The 13,508-nt window shown below is 46.7% G+C and overlaps 1 long non-coding RNA gene across 7 annotated transcripts; it reads left to right on the forward strand.

The window, feature by feature from the left end:
- Positions 1–1,432: 1,432 nt before the first annotated feature.
- Positions 1,433–13,508, forward strand: LOC144303017 (uncharacterized). Of its 7 annotated transcripts, XR_013370069.1 has the most exons (5): positions 1,433–8,237; positions 9,511–9,594; positions 9,818–12,908; positions 13,041–13,157; positions 13,281–13,508. It is a non-coding gene; the product is annotated as an uncharacterized LOC144303017 (long non-coding RNA). The 7 variants fall into 7 exon arrangements; XR_013370065.1 differs by having other exon boundaries at positions 9,818–13,157; XR_013370066.1 differs by having other exon boundaries at positions 13,041–13,508.

Raw genomic sequence — 13,508 nt, forward strand, 5'->3', positions numbered from 1 at the left:
CAAATAGAGGTTTATTTATTTATTTATTTATTTATTTTTTTTCAAATAGAGGTTTAGTTTGCAAAGTAAGTACCTCCAGAAAATTTGCCTTATATATGTGGATTTTTGTTTATTGAATTCTCTTAGTGTAGAGCATATCCACTAATATTCCACTAATATTAATTCCATGAAGATCTTCATTGTGTCTTATCTATCTATCTTTTCTTTTCTTTTAAAAGATTTTATTTATTTATTCATGAGAGAGGCAGAGACACAGGCAGAGGGAGAAGCAGACCCCCTGCAAGGAGCCCGATGTGGGACTCGATCCCAGAACTCCGGAATCATACCCTGAGCCAAAGGCAGATGCTCAACTGCTGAGCCACCCAGGCGTCCCAATATTCAGTTTTAAAAATGTATTTAAACTTTCTATATATTGATATGGAATATTCTCAAAACAGGAAAGTACAGATCAGCACGTATTGTATGCTATATTATATACTATCATTTCCATTAAGAATATGCACATACAGGCTCAAATATGCATAGGATGTCCCTGAAGGATACACAAGGAATTGGGAATAGCATCTGTCCCCAGGGATGGAAAGGCAATGATTCCAAGGCAGAGGAGGAAGGAGATGTTTTTACTCTATATCCTTTTCTATCTTTTGACCTTTGTATTGTGTGTATACATTACCTCATCAGAAAATAAAATAAGGGCAGCCTGGGTGGCTCAGTGGTTTAGCGCCACCTTCGGCCCAGGGTGTGATCCTGGAGACCTGGGATCAGTCCCATGTCCGGCTCCCTGCATGGAGCCTGCTTCTCCCTATGCCTGTATCTCTGTGTCTCTCATGAATAAATAAATAAAATCTGTAAAAAAATAATTTTAATACAACATAAAAAAATAAAGCAGTGCTGTTTGAGGGCAAATATGTAGTCACCAAAATGACTTGGAAATGAAGTAGTGGATGTTAGTGTTATGACACACTGACAGGGTGAGGAAAAGTATTGACTGAGTCTAGGGAATGCCTCCTCCAAAGTGCTCTCTTTAATTGCAGACTGTATTTTAAATCAGTTGACCTAAATTTTGCCCTACAGATTTACTCAAGGTACAGCTTATTAAAAAAAAAAAAAAAAAAAAAGGTACAGCTTATTTACATGCCTTTGTCAGATAGGGACCTCTGCTCTGATCTCACAGAGCCCACCATATCTGCTCTTAAAGATAGCCCTTTCTTTTCCTTTTTTCTAGCTGCAACATCTGAAACATGGGAGACTTTAATAATTATATGAGCCACAGATATGAACACATAATCTACACAAGATAAAGTACAAATAGTAAACAGAATCATGAAAAATATTCCACCTCAGTAGTCAAAGAAACTCAAACAAAGAAATAACTTATTTAATAAGCAATTTATTCAAAGATTACCCCCCCCCAAAAAAAATAAAAAATAAATAAAAAAAACAAAGATTACCCCCCAGTGGCAGGGAGGGTCTGGTGAAAGCTGTGTGTATTTATCACCGGCTAAAATATAAATCAGCTCAGCCCTTTGGCCGAGTATATGTCAATTCATGTAGCCATAAAAATATTAATGTGTTTTGAATTGGTAATCCCACTCTTGGGAGTTTGTCCTGAGGAAATTTTTTCCAAAGAAGAGAAAAAGCTCTTTGTGGGAAGATCTTCATTGTGTCTTATCTATCAAAGGGAAAAAGAGAGGGGCTACAAAGAGCAGTGGTTTTAGAGTCAGGTGTCTGGGGTTTGTTGGTTTGATTAGGGGACCTGCCACTTTGTGTCTGTGTGGTGTTGGATAAATGACTAGATTTCCCCGAGTCTACGTCTACAGTGTGGAAGGAGGGAAATCAGGTTGGGAGAGTCGTGTCGGAGCAGAGTATGATCTGGATTGCTAAACCCAGGTCTCCAAGCTCTATGAAGTGGGCAAGAGAATCATTGTAAGTATCTGATGAGAGCTCCACATCAGGAAAATTAATCTGGTGGTGGCATAAAGGATGAATGGAACAGCGAGAAGGTGGAGGTGGGCAGGCTCCTTAGAAGGCTTGCACAGTAGTGTATGTGAGAGGCAATGACTAATTAAATAAACCAGCCTAAACTGTGTGAGTACCTTGTGGGTGATGAGTCATTATCATAAATCTCCAGCCTCCTCGTAGCATCTGTTCTATAGTCTGCGCTGAGCAGAAATATTACCTAATAATACCGTATATTTCCAAAGCCTTTTACAGTTCAAAAAGTGCTTTCATGTGTATTATCTCATATGATCTTCTAGGGTGTTTACAAGTTGGTATTGTGAAGGACTTTGTACCGGGCCTATTCATTTACAATTTCCAGCCCTCCCCCTCTCCCCCCTCCCACTTCACTCGGCTTTCTTTTGTTCAGTATTCAGCAACTTACAGTTCTTTTTTTTCCATTTCACTACCAAAAAAAAAAAAAAAAATAGTGGCTGAACAATGCACCAGTCGCTTGCCTAAGTCCCTCCAAAGGTAGTCATCAATGTGCTGGATTTAAGCACATGTGGTTTATTTAATCATTTGTTCATTTTTCTCTGATTGCACTGGAGTTTCACATGTTCCACCATATGTTGTCCCCGTGATGCTCTGTACACACGAGTGAGAGCCCACGAGGGGGCCCATTCTTCCCTCTCTTCTCTCCAGCTCTAGCGCTTTTCCCGTCCTGGGGAAGGACATTTCCCTCAGGAGGCCCAAAAAGGGATCCACAGTCACACAGACTCAATCCCTGAGAAATGGGAGTAGCGATCAGCCAAGAAACCTGGGGCCCTGGCCTCCACTGTGATCGAGACATCCTAACTCGGGGCTTCTCTGGCTTCCAGAGGCACTAATGAGCAGGGCTGAGCAGTAATTAAGACTGTGCTCACTTCCCCATTGCACAGCACAGCTGCAGCCAGCCAGGAGGAGGGAGAGGGAGGAGGACAGGAAGGATGCCTCCAGCCCTCTCTTCCCACTCAAAACCACTCTCAAGGGCTCTGTTTAGTGCAGCAAAAGGACTCAGTAGAGCCAAAGGATGAGGGCATAACTACAGGATTCAGCTGTCCAAGGCTAGGGAGGAAGGATGCAGATGGCAGCCAGGTGTTGCATCTCTATCACATGGGGTGCCAACAGGCCAAAGCTGTGGTTTTGTTAGAGGTGAGAGGTACCCTGTCTTGCAACCAGCCTGGCACCATGGGACCTTGTCAGGATGGGACTGTTGTCTGGCAAGGAAAGGGCAGCATGACATATGCCACTCACGACTCATTGGCATGCAGATATACCATTGCTTCTGAGGAGTGTGAGACCTTTCTGGCTCACACCTTCCACCAAGGGTCTACTCTGGGTGAGGACCAACAGCATTAACAAATACTCAGTGAGCAATATTGAGCCAAGTTCTGGGATCCACAGATCAATATGACCAGTGTGTTCCAGACAGCACACCCTCCAGTGGGGAGGCAGATGTGGAAACAGAAACATGACTACTATGAGAGTGGTAAGAACAAATTCTAAGGGAAGCAGAGTAGCCTGAAGTGGATTGAGGGGAGCTCTACTTGTATGGTAGCATTCGAATTGAGTCTTGAAGCAGAACATGGATTCCCAAGAAAAGAGATTTTTAGCAAAGAGAATAGAGTGAGTAAAGGCATCGGCATGAAATAGTGGATGGCCTGTTCTAGTGCATGAACATCCAGATCCAGAAGATGAGGCAGGCCTGGCCCAGAGCATGAGTGGAGAGAGATCAGATGGATTCTAGGAGCCACAGATCTGGTGGGAACAATCACCAGTCTGACCCACATTCCCCAGTTTACATCACTTCAGGTACGCAGATGCTTCAAGACTATTTAAAAAAAAAAAAAAAAAAAAAATTCCCTGGGGAGCTGTCCCAGCCCCAGGTGCTGAGCAGGAGGGGCATCAGGGGTGAATTGAGGAGCTGATGGAAAAAAGGCAGATCTAGGGGGAAGGGGCTTGGTCAGAAGAGAAAGGCCCTGTGCTCACACAGGGACATAGCTGCAGCCAAGGCAGAGTGATGGTGCAGGGCCTGTGTGCTAGGCTGCAGCCTGGGTCTCGTGTGGGACGGCAGGGCACCCAAATTTCCCTCCTGTCCTCTGCCTACTGTTCTGGAGTCACAGGTACTCAAAGGTTCCCAGAACCTCCTCTGTCCCCAGGGAAGGGACAGGAGGAGTCAGTGATTCTGTAGAGAAAGAACTAGAAGGTTATGTAAATCAACTTGCAAACAGAGGCCCACAACACCTAAACCTGAGTCAGAGAAAGAGAGGTTAGCTTCAAAACTGCTGGATTTTTGGAAACACTGTAAGCACTTGCAAATATACAAAATCAGGACTCATTTCAAATAGCCTTTGGGAGGCATGCTAACTCATGACCACTTGGTCTGCCATCCCCTCTCCTGCCAAGAATCACAAGACTTCCCCTTCCTTTATCTGAGTGGCACAATGGCAGTTCTCCAAGGGGATCTTGGGCTGACTGTTGAATAAAAGGCTGGAATGCTGGTGTGTTAAGTCACCCACCTCTTGGCTGGTGAGTGTTCACTTCATGTCTTTCCTGCATGTAGATTGTCAGTACACTGCAAGACCTTACTTTTCACCCTGAGTTGGTGGTCTTGTTTTCCATAGTCGTGTTTCCCAGAAGGTTTGAGATTTCTTGCATGGCCATGACTTGAAAGTCTAGAATTGGGCAGCCCGGGTGGCTCAGCGGTTTGGCGCCACCTTCGGTCCAGAGCCTGATCCTGGAGACCTGGGATCGAGTCCCACGTCGGGCTCCCTCTGTGGAGCCTGTTTCTCCTTCTGCCTGTGTCTCTGCCTCTCTCTCTCTGCGTCTCTCGTGAATAAATAAATAAAATCTTTAAAAAAAAATTTTTTTAAAGAAAGTCTAGAATTGAGATCCACAGGTGAGTTGTGTTCTCTACGGAGCTGACCTGAGGCTACCCTGTACCCTTCACATCTCCTTAAGAGGTCACGGGATTAACAGGACACCGGTGGACACCTCGTCCTGGCACCTGTATGTCTGCTGCATAGGAGAAAGATAAGGAGCAGAATGGGTATGTTACAGGCAAGGAGGAAAGCTGTGAGTCCAAGCCCCCATCACACACGGGCAACAAAAGATCTGGAGGCCCTTCTTGTGCCCTTGCCAGAGAAGTGGACCCGGGACCCAGCCTCATCTCTCCCCACTGACCCGGGGGGCATGAGAAGCAACTGTGGAGTGACCTTCAGAGCTGGGAAAAGGGGAAGGAGGATTAGAATGCCTTTTGAGTGTCTTTCTTTGGACTTTTGCATTTATAATATTTCTATTTTTGCAAGAATCATTTGGCTCTTTTTTTCTCTTAGCAGATTTTCCTTAGAGCAATAGAGGCTTCTGCAATATGGAAAAAGTGACATTTGATCCGAAGGAGTCTGGAGGGGAGCTCTGAGTGTGGGGAACTGACCTTTTAGTAACCACCTACCCGGAGCTGCGGCCAGCGGCTGGCGGCTGGCGGCTGGCGGCTGAAGCGCGGGCTGAACCTCCAGGAACGATGTCTGGTGCCCTCCACAGGTCAGCTCGTGGTGGGAGTCCCGGTGCCGACCCCAAGCGGTGTGTGCGTGTGTGCGGGCCTGTGCTCGCGCCCCTCTCCCCCGCCCGGTCTCGAGACGCTCTGGCTAACGTCTCTCCTCTCCCTCTGCTGCCAGCTGTCCCGCTTCTCTCCTCCTCTCTGCCTCTCTCCTTTCAGCGTGGCCTGGAAGCCAGAGGGAAGCAGTTGTTGCTGTTTTTCCCCAGCTCCCGCTCAAACGTGACACCCACAGAAAGGTCAAGCCCACGTGGTTCGCCGTGTCCCCTGCCTGGCCCGCCCAGGCTGTTACCATGACGACCGCTGGGCTGGAAATGTTCTCGGCCACCTCGACTCCGACTCCGCGTGCGCGCACATACACACACGTTGGGTGGCTGTCCCAGGCCCTGTTCTCAGAAAAGCCACTCCAGCCAGACGTTCTGGAGTTAAAGGGCTTTTGGGAATATGGACAGACGGACACAGAAAAACAGATCAAGTCAGAGGCATACGCCAGTCCCTTTGACGGTGACCAAGAGAAACTAAGCATATTTAGGGACCGAGAGAATGTGAAGAGGCAAAAAAGTGAGATGGTGACAGGGTCTCAGTGACGGGGGACTGGGGGATGATGAACAAAGCACAGCAGAGTCTGAGACAGAAAGAAGATAAAAGAGACAAAGAGAGACGTAGGGAACTCATGACAGCACAGGGGGAGAGAAGCCCCGACTGAAGAGCAAGAGCGATGGAGGGAGCCTGAGGGAGGAAGAGAGGGAAGAGGGGACAGGTGGGAGAGGAGTCAGCCCGCACTGCCCCGCTCCCATCTCAGTAAAGTGCCTTGTCTTGAGCTGAGGTGGGATCCAGTATTTTGTCTCATCTCTCACCTGAGACCTTAGGTGGGTTTCAGTTGATTTGCTGACCAGGCTCTTCCACTGGCTGGATAACATCTGCCATCCATTTGCCTTGCCCTAATCTAACAATGGTAAAACTGAACTCCACGCCAACACACCCCAGCACACACCCCCTCTTTCCCATAGGGAGGCCCATCTCACCCCAGACTCACCATAAATACTGGCAGCTCCGCCTCCCTTTCTCCCAGGTGATGAGATGGGTATCAGAGCACTGAGCAGGGATGGTAAGAAGTGAGGCAAAATCAGGGAGTCGTGTGACCATCAGAGGTAATGTAGCCTCATAGCAGGAGGTAACTAACATGAAGGAAGACAGAAGGGACGGCTGGAAAGACAGTGAGTATGACTCAGGAATGCAAGGTAAGAGAGAGAGAGGAACAGGAGCGAGAGAGAAGGGTTTCAGAGCTCTGAACAAGGCCAGAGGAGTGGTAACTGGAGTGGCACACCAACTTGGACGGGGAATCCTGCCTCTAATGTTAGTGCATTGATTTCCCATCTTCCAAAGTGTCTCCAAGGCTTTGACTGAGGTCTCTCAGGGTCTTTGAGTTCTCAGTCTTTCTTAGCCTTTTCTTCTTAAGAAATAATAGGCCATCAGCAGAGGAAACTTGGAGCCCATCCAGCCTTCAACCATTTCTGGCCTTGATTATAGTAGAGTGAACAATGCAGCCAGTGGCCCTAATGTCATCATGTACCAAGCTCACATGTGGGTGTAGAACAGAACAGGTGGCAGCTTGGAGAGTCCAGTGCCCATGCACCTCAGCCCAGACAGCCCTTGAGGTTGCTCAGCCCAGAAGGGAGACTTCAACCCAAAAGAGCTGTGGGTGGACTTCAGAAAAGATTATGCAGAATTAGCTGACCTGGAGATTTCACTGGGTCACAGAGGCTAGAACATGAAAATCAAAGGTCCCATGCTGTCTCTGGAAGATAGGTCCTGGACCAAGTGGGAAAGGGACCATGGCAGATGCTGTTGATGCCTTGCCCCACACCCCTTTGGCCCACCTCTTTGTCTGGCTGCAGCTGTGATGGACAGTTCCTGTGCCTGCTCACAGCCTCCCATCTATGTTAAAATGATTTATAAGAAATGCATACTTGGTCATTTAGATGACCAAAATATATTTCTCAGATATATTTGGTGTTCATCCACAGTTTATGAAAACACTTCAGAGCCAGAAAGGTGAAATAGATGTCTTGTTATTACTGAAGGTGACTTATGGACCCCCCCAAAAAAAGGCAGGTGCTGGTCGCCAGAAGGAACAACTTATGTGAGTAGAGGCTGGGAACCTCCAGGGATGGGGGAAGAGCTATAGGCTGAACCAGCCCATGGCCAGTGACTCAGTCATGACTATGCAATAAAGCCTCCATAATAACCCAAAATGACTAGGTTGGGAGAGCTTTGGAGTTGGTGAACACACAGAGTTTGTGGAGAGTGGTGTGCCTGGAGAGGGCATGGAAGCTCACCTATGTATCTCTTCATCCGACTGTTGATTTCTGTCCTTTAACACGTCCTTTAATAAACTGATAAATGTTGTGTTTCCCTGAGTTCTGTGCGCTGCTCTAGCAGATTAACTGAACTTAAGGAGGAGGTGGTTGGAACCTCCAATCTGTAGCCAGTTGGTCAGAAGCACAGGTAACAGCCCGGGGCTTGCAGTGGGCATCTGAAGTGGCAGTTAGGGGACAGTCTTGTAAGACTGAACCTTTACCCTGCAGAATCTGATACAATCTCTGGGTAGATAGTGATAGAATTGGGCTGGATTCTTGGACCTCCTGCTGGTGTATGAGAATTGCTTGGTGGTGTGCGTCGGAGAACTTCCCTCTGATTGTTGGTAAGTGATCTAGTGTTCATTGGAAGAGATCATTATCATCTAGGAAGGGAAAAGAGCTCACCAGCTTTCCTTCCCAGATTCTGGGGAGTCCAGGGATGGACTTACTAGCAGGAAGTGCCTGTAGGTCTCCAATGGACAACCATAGATTTTCATAACTGGAAAGGACCTTAGAGGGCACCTGATCCAGCTTTTTGTCAGATACAGGAATCCCCTTTACATCTGATGCCTGATTGAACACCTCCAGTGACAGGGGACTCACTACTTTTTTTTTTTTTTTTTAAGATTTTATTTATTTATTCATGAGAGACAGAGAGAGAGAGAGAGAGAGAGAGAGAGAGAGATTGAGAGAGACAGGCAGAGACACAGGCAGAGGGAGAAGCACACTCCATGCAGGGGGCCTAACGTGGGACTCAATCCTGGGTCTCCAGGATCAGGCCCTGGGCCAAAGGCAGGCACTAAGCCCCTGAGCCACCCAGGTTGCCCAGACACACTACCTGTTATTTAATTTTTTTTTAATTTTTATTTATTTATGATAGTCACAGAGAGAGAGAGAGAGAGGCAGAGACACAGGCAGAGGGAGAAGCAGGCTCCATGCACCGGGAGCCCGACGTGGGATTCGATCCCGGGTCTCCAGGATCGCGCCCTGGGCCAAAGGCAGGCGCCAAACCGCTGCGCCACCCAGGGATCCCCTACCTTTTACAAGGCAGCCTTGTCTATCCTTGGACAGCTATTAGAAAGTTTACCTTGGGGCAACCCCGGTGGCTCAGCGGTTTAGCGCCGCCTGCAGCCCAGGGTGTGACCCTGGAGACCCGGATCGAGTCCCACATCAGGCTCCTTGCATGGAGCCTGCTTCTCCCTCTGCCTGTGTCTCTGCCTCTCTCTCTGTGTGTCTCTCATGAATAAATAAATAAAATCTTAAAAAAAAAAAAAAAAGAAAGTTTACCTTGTAAGGAATGGTAACCAATCTCCCTGAAACTTCCTCCCACTGGTCCTAGTTTGTTCATTGTATGTCAGTGTTTCATTTTTCTACTCAAGATTCCTCCATACATATTTTTTAAAGATTTTATTTATTTATTCATGAGAGACACAGAGAGAGAGAGAAACAGGCAGAGGGAGAAGCAGGCTCCATGCAGGGAGCCCGAAGCGGGACTCGATCCCGGGTCTCCAGGATCACACCCTGGGCTGAAGGCGGCGCTAAACCACTGGAGCCACCTGGGCTGCCCCCTCCATATATTTTAAGGCCAACTATGTCTATCATATCTTCTCTTTCCAGGTCAATTTGTATTGCCTTGATCTTTCTTCAAATGAGATGATCTTCTGAGCCTCCTCACTCTGGACCCCTCCTCCAGCGAGCACTGTGAGTTTGTTAATGTTCTTCTTTCATAGTGCCTAGATGATGCTTCAGAGTCATATGAGCAGTGCAGAATGTATTTTACACTATTATAGCCCTAAGTACATTTCCACTATTGATTCCTAGAATTATAAATGTTGGCAGGTACACACTACTGACTCAATTGAACCGTAAGGACACCAAACATCTGTTGTTTTGGTTTCTCAGCATCCTTTTTGTGTTTCTGCAGGTAACAGCAACTCTCCCCTACTTCCCGTTCTCAAATGGTTCTGGTGGGATTGCCAACCATGGTACCCTGTGTCTCTAGCCATAGGTTTGGGCCCGTGACCTAGGCTCAGCCAGTAAAAGTATCCTGTCCCTGGTCACAGCAATTGGTTCAACAATGGGCATGTAACCCAGGCCAGGCCAAAGTCCTTTCATATATGGCATTGAAGGGCTGGATTGATGTGCAAAACTTCCAGTTGTCTACCTGCTATACCTACACAGAAAGAAATAGAGAAAAGCTAAGAGTGGAAGAAAGAGGAGATTGAATATCCTGTTTGAGTCCTTGGATCCAGCTGACCTTGAGGCCAGCTCTACTTTTGTCCTTCTCAATCAATGTCCCTTTATGGCTTAATCTAGATTGAGTCTGGCTTCTGTCACTAGAATAAACTAATACACAGTTCTTTTTTGTCTTCTATTTGTAGAGTTAATTTATTTTTATCCTAAATGAAGGGCTTCATATTATCCCTGTTCGATTTCATACTTTGTCCCATCATTCCAGTCTATAAAAATTTTTACAGTCTGATTCTGTTGGCCAATCAGTTACCTATCCTCTCACTTTTGGTAAAGATGCCTTCTATGCACTTAGCCAAATCATTAATAAAAATGTTGAGCTGGGGGTGCCTGGGTGGCTCAGTCAGTTTAGGGTCCGACTCTTGATTTTGACTCAGGTCATGATCTCAGGGTCCTGGAATCAAACCCCAGATAGGGCTCCATGTTCAGTGGGGAGTCTGCTTCGGGATTCTCTCTCTCACTCTCCCCTCTCCCATTTGCTCTCTCTCTTTCTCTCTTAAATAAATAAATCTTTTTTTTTAAATGTTGAGCTGAGCAGAAAAAAGAAAAAGGAGGAATAATGAGAAAAGAAGAGAAGGAGGAGAGGAAGAAGGGGAAAGGTGAGGGGGAGGAGGAGAGAAGAAGAAAAAAGAAACCAGCATCCTGTCAGTTTATCAATGGCTTACTTTCTAGATGGTTGTTCAAACAACTGTGAATTTATACTACTATGCTTTTATCCAGCCTACATCCTTCATCCTGTCTCCCATATCTAATGATTTATTTGATCAGACACTCTGCTGAAGACCATGCTGCACCTTGGCATCTGCTGAGTTACCAGTGGATAATCTCATCCAAAATGGACATAAGATAAAAAACCCAAAGTGGTACTATTCTATAAAATGCTCAAAAACCCAGGGTACGTGGCTGGCTCAGTAGGTAGAGCATGCAACTCTTGATCTCAGGGTTGTGAGTTCAAGCCTCATGTGGAGTGTGGAGCCTACTTTAAAAAAAAAGGGAAAAATACAATACTCATAAACTCTCAGTAACTCATGTCCTTTCTTGTGCACACATGCACACACAGACATCATTCCTTTCACCCACCTCTGCTTCATCCCTCCCTGCTTATCTGCAAAAGAACTCATTTTTAAAAAGTGGATCAGGTCAGCATGAAGAGAAAAGAGAAAACCTTTCCTTCAGAACAGCCTGTGATGTGTAGACCTTGGGAAAGGGAGGTGGGGAGAATGACAGATGTATACGCCTCTTAGCCACACATTGACTCATGGGGGCCAGCAAACTGCTGCTTAGTATAGCCTCCTGCTGGGGCATCAAGGAGCAGAGGCCCACCCACTGTCACTCCAGTCTAGCCTGTAGGAGGCAGGGTGGTGACCCATGGAACATGGGCTCTGCAGACCTAAGCCAGGCTGGCAATCCCGGCACCACTTGCTAACCACCCACTACTACCTCATGCAGAAACCCAGGTGCCATGCTTCTCTCTTCCTTTTCTCTCACTCCACTCTCATTCCACTCAGATACCAAGTTCCCATGGTTCTTCCCCCTCCATGCTTCCCACATCCATCTCTCTCTAGGCTCAGTGCCATGTCTTCGTTTGTGTTAACAGTCATCTCCCCAAATATTGCTTCTGCCCCATTCGTTCTTTCTTCACTTTCTGGGACTCAAATTACACATATATTAGACTGTTTGCTGTTTCCCCACAGATCTCAGAAGCCTGGTTTTCATTTTCTTACTCCTACTCCTTTTTCTCTTTGTGTTTCAGCTTGGATGAGTTCTATTGACCTTTCCCAAGTTCATTGTTTTTTTCCCCTCAGCTGTACTTGTCTATGAAATAGCTTGTTGAAGGAATTCATCTCTGATATCAAGTCTTTTACTTCTAGCATTTCCATTTGACTTTCTTATAGTTTCCTTGCATCTGCTGAGACTCCCCATATGTTCATGCAGGTTGCCCATCCTTTCTCACTAGACCCATTAACATATTAGTCATTATTTTAAAGTTCCTATCTGTGTCATCTGTGAGTCTGGTTCTGTTGATTTCTTTATCTTTTGATGATGGATTGGGTTTTTTTTTTCTTTCTCGCTTTTTCGTATGTTTCATAAATTTGTACTGAATGCCCATCCTGTGTAAATAATAGAGCCTGAACTATATGGTATTTATGGCCAGAAGTGGGCATTCCTCTTCTGTTGGTCTGAGGGGCTGAATCAGTTTAGTTAGGGATCAGGTTGGGTTTGGGTCTTGTTTTTACCACCATTACTTCAGTGCAAAATAGGCTTTGAATTCCTCTAGTGGTGAGCTGCTTAGACTAGGGACTGGGGTGTCAGGGTTTCTCTGGGTTCCTGCTCCACCTTCAGCTTTTCAACCATCCCTGCATGCCTGCCCCTCCACCAGCAGTAGCCTGCTGTTACTTGCCGTGTGGTGCTAGGCTCCTGGAGAGGCAGGACACAGTGGGTTGAGGATGTGTGTGTCTGTTTTCCTGGTTCGCCTTTAGTCTTAGACACACCCCAAGGTCAAGAGTGGGGCTTTTTCATTATTTCTGCCCCTACTCCCTCTGAAAGCCAAATTCTGCCTTATATCTGTGGTTGGTTTGGGGTGGCCAGAGTTTCTTGCCCTCTCCCCAGAGCAGAACAGACCCTTGCTTGAATCTTCAGCCTGTGATGGTTTCCTGCTTTCCCTTTGGGATAGAGGGATTTTGCTTCCATTCTTCCTCACTGAATGGATCTTTGCCAGTATTAAAGAAAAGGCAAGAACGTTTTTACTCCTTACCCAGAAGCAGGTGAGTTTGGCTTTTATCACTCCCCCTCCCCCCCAAGCAAGACTCTGTTGCCCCTTCCTCAGTGGCTTAAGGCTTTTGCTAAGAAGAGAGGATTGTGGAAGCAGCTGAGGCCTTTTGTCTTCTCCCCAGCAGCTGCCTTATCTACTCCGCATGCTCACACCACTTAGGAGGAAAGCTGCCTCCCATGTCCTGCCCTGCTCCCACTTTTCCTCAGAACTACAGGAGAGGCCTCTGGAAGAAAGCTTACCTGTGAGTAGAAACTCTCCTGTGTCTGGAGTAGTCTCCAAGCTATTCTAAATTGACACGCTAGCGCATGTGTAGCCTTTTAGGCTCTGTTAAAATTTTTGTTGGTTTCCTCTTACTCACTTGTAGGACAGTCACCTCCTTCTTCCATGCTCTGTTAAAGTTGAAACTGTTCATGTGTGTCCCTCTCTCTCCTTGAAGAGGCTTTATTTCAGGACGCCTGGGTGGCTCAAGTGGTTGAGCATCTGCCTTTGGCTCAGGGCATGATCCCGCAGTCCTGGGATTGAGTCCTGCATTGGGCTCCCTGCAGGGAGCCTGCTTCTCCCTCCACCTATGTCTCTGCCTCTCCCTGTGTCT

The sequence above is a fragment of the Canis aureus genome, chromosome 32, assembly GCF_053574225.1.
Source record: "Canis aureus isolate CA01 chromosome 32, VMU_Caureus_v.1.0, whole genome shotgun sequence".
NCBI classification, from domain to species: Eukaryota; Metazoa; Chordata; class Mammalia; order Carnivora; family Canidae; genus Canis; species Canis aureus.